The following is a 3840-nucleotide window of genomic DNA, read 5'->3' on the forward strand; positions in this document are numbered from 1 at the left end:
CTCCAGGCCGAGTTCTGGTCCCTGCTCTGTCCCTGACCAGCCGTGGGACTCTGGGACGTCAGTACTGCCTGCATGTCACCGTGTCCTGTAAGAAAATCAGGGTAAACCACAGAGCTCTGCGGTCACTCCGGCTCCCACGGTGTCGGGCCAAATCTGCTTGTTCTCCTCAGTCCGGTTTGGACAGGTGGGGTGGCTTCCTTCGCCTGCCCCACCCGTGCACAGAGCAGGCCCTGCTTCCCGCTCTCGGGCCCGAGTCCCCCGCACAGAGCCCGAGCCCAGGGTCCGCCCTGTCTGTCCAGCGGGACAGCCTCACCACAAGCCGCCAGCAAGGAGGAGCAAGGCCAGAACCCCAAAGCAGCTGCGGTCGGACGCCTGGGGAAGATGCAGTGGAAATGTCCAGGCCTGGCCAAGCAGCAGGCAAAGCAGAGAGGCACTTGCGTGGGATTCAGGAAGGAGGCTGCGGGGCTGAGCCCGAGGATGGGGACAGGCAGGGCCCAGCTGAGGGACAGCCTGCTCCAGGAGATCGTCTGCGGACACGAACGGGCTGTCAGGGGTCCAGCTGAAAGGCCGAGCCCAGCCTCGTGGAGGGGCTCATGCTCCGACGGGTGGTATCTGAGTGTGGTCATCACCAAGAAGCCCCGCCTGGTCTCCCTTTGAAGAAGGACGTGCTGCGCAGCCAAGGGGACCACGTCGGCAGAGAGGCCCCACTGTCAGCAACTTCGGGGTCCATCCTGAGGCTGGCCCAGGCCCAGCTGTCTCCGCCTGGGACACAGGACACAGGACAACTCTGAGGACAACCGTTGGCTTCTCCCTCCTCTCCCTGCCCAACGCTGCCTCCTGCCAACTCCATCTCCGAGCCTGTTTCCAGAGAACCCGCCCTGCCTCTGAACGGCTCCACGACGACCCTCAGTCCCCAGCTTGCGGGCTGTATCCCCTGGGGTCCCCTCAGCGAGAGGTCTTAGACAGGGATCTGCTTCAGCCGGTTCACATCCGCTCTCCAGCCATATCTCTTCCAACTCGGCTCAGTGATGGAGGCTGGAGCCTGGAACTGACGTGGTGGGAGTATTTACACCATGGAAACTGGCAAACTCTGCAGATCAGGGCTTTTTTTTTCCTGGAAAGCTGGTTGTTAAACATTCACCAGCACACCACTACTTCTGTATAATGATAGAACCAGACTCTTCACAGAGACCTGCTTTGCTCCGTGGCATGTCGTGCAGAGAGCAGAAGTGTGGAGAGGAAAGAGCATTAGGGGAGATGCAGGATAAAGCTGCAGACGATTCTTCCAAGAGCAGACATTCTGAGGGGGCCTCCCGGGTGCCCTGTTCTTATGGGGGATGGAGGTGTTCTGGCAGCAGTGGCAGATAGAAACCCCGCACCTGGCTGGTTGGGTCCAGATGCACAGAAGACAATGAACCTCTGGGCGCTGGGAAAGGGGCAGAATATATTTGCTGTCCTTTAAACAAGTATGAAGAGAAATTTTCCATTAGGCTAGTACATTCTCCTCTAAAAGAATGGCTTACTGGGAAGTAATTCACCAATTTTCTAATGATGCTCAGATATGGCTCAGAGTGGAAACACCATAGACGCCTGTTAAATGAATCAATGAGCCAATCCTGACTTTCAGATAACCAGAGATGATTAATTCTGCCTTACAATATATAAAATAAATAAACACTTAAAAGATAGCCATCCGTATGAGCTGAGAGCACACTGGCTGAGAGAATGTGTATGTTAAAAAAATAAAGTTACCATATGATACAGCAATTCCACTCCTAGGCATATACCCAAACAAAACCATAATTTGAAAAGGTACATGCACCCCTATGTTCACAGCAGCACTATTCACAATAGCCAAGACGTGGAAACAACCTAAATGTCCATCAACAGATGAATGGCTAAAGAAGATGTGGTATATATACACAATGGAATATTACTCAGACATGAAAAGGAATGAAATAATGCCATTGCAGCAACATGAATGGACCTAGAGATCGTCATACTAAGCGAAGTAAGTCAGAGAAAGACCAATATCATGTGATATCACTTATGTGTGGAATCTAAAATACAACACAAATGAACCTATCTACAAAACAGTAACAGATACACAGACATAGAGAACAGACTTGTGGTTGCCAAGGTCGGGGGGTGGGGGACTGGGAGTTTGGGGTGAGCAGATGAAAACCAGTATGTATAGGATGGAAGAACAACAAGGTCCTACTGTAGAGCACAGGGAACTGTATTTACTGTCCTATGATAAACCATAGTGGAAAAGAATATGAAAAAGAATATGTGTATGTATAACTGAATCACTGCTGTACAGCAGACATTAACACAACATTGTAAATCAACTATACTTCAATAAAATACTTTAAAAAAGAAAAGAAAAGAAAAATAGGAAGCTTGTCAGGGAACCAAATCAACACTGGAAAGAAGGTGTTCCTGTAGCTCAGCTGGATGGCTTAGAGACAGCAGAAGTAGGAGTGGGATAAGTAGGCTTATCCTGTGTCCAGCTGTGTGTCCCTGATAACGAGAAGGACAAGGGATCTAAACCTCCTTGAAGATGGGAAGATGCAAGTTTTAAAATTAAGGCCTCCCCCAAAGACGCTTTATTAAAATCTTTCACAAAAACCTAAGCATTCAGCTCCTTACTTCTGGAAGCCCCGACCTCCAAGAGGGAGCGCGCGAATCACTGAGGGGCAGACCCCAGGGGACTGAAGAAAAGCTGCGGGGGGAGAAAGCTGAGTGAAGAAGACGATGCTGTCATCGTAGACAAGGCTGCGAAGGGGCCACGTGTTCCTTCGGGAGCTCCCACCTCTTCAGAAGAGCACCGAAGAAACCCTCCTGTGCTCTGAGCATTCTCCGGGGGCCCAGTGGAGAAGTGAGCCTGTCTCCCCGTCCTGCAGGCTCTGGTGTCCAGGCAGGTCTGGGCTGCCCCACTGCGCTCCTGCCAAATGCAGAAAGCTGTTCTACCCAGCAGGACAGCCAGACGGCAGGATCCTGATGTTTCAACCCGAATCCAGAAGAACCTTTGCTCCAGCCAAGTTCTTCTTGAACTTCTTCCATTAATAGGAGAGGAAGCCAAGGAGAATCATGTATCAAGAAAAAAATGTCTGCATTCCCACTGAGAAGAGAATTTGGAAGTAAAGTGTGAGAATGAGTGAGACAGAAGCCCAAGCAAGAAAAGATAGTGGGACTCTTGTTGCAGAATGACCCGGCTCCTTACTGAGGAGCGCCACGGCCTCCCGCCTGCCCTCCTTCCATTCCCTCCAGCCTCACAGCTAGTGGTGTTGATGGTCCCGTGGCTAATGGTGTAGATGACCCCGTGTCTAGTGGGTAGATGACCCTGTGGCTAGTGGTGTAGATCAGGGGTTCTCAACCCCCGGGCCGTAGTATCCGTATCCTGTTAGGAACGAGGCCGCACAGCAGGAGGTGAGCGGCAGGCCAACGAGCAGAGCTTAATCTGCTGTTCCCCATCACTCCCTATCGCTCACATTATCGCCTGAACCATCCCTCCCCACAGCCCTGTCCATGGAAAAACTGTCTTCTATGAAACTGGTCCCTGGTGCCAAAAAGGTTGGGGACCACTGGTGTAGACTGCACTGTGGCTAGTGGGTAGAGGACCCTGTGGCCAGTGGTGTAGATGGTCCCATGGCTGGTGGTGTAGATGGTCCTGTGGCTGGTGGTATAGATGACCCTGTGGCCAGTGGTGTTGATGACCCTATGGCTAGTGGTGTAGATGGCCTAAGGTACAAAGACTAATATCAGAGACCTTGAACTGAGGAAGAAAAAGTGTTGCAACACATCAAGTACTTCACCTGCACAGAGAAAACCATGGCG

Source organism: Balaenoptera physalus (assembly GCF_965194825.1).
Source record: "Balaenoptera physalus genome assembly, chromosome: 11".
Taxonomy (NCBI): domain Eukaryota; kingdom Metazoa; phylum Chordata; class Mammalia; order Artiodactyla; family Balaenopteridae; genus Balaenoptera; species Balaenoptera physalus.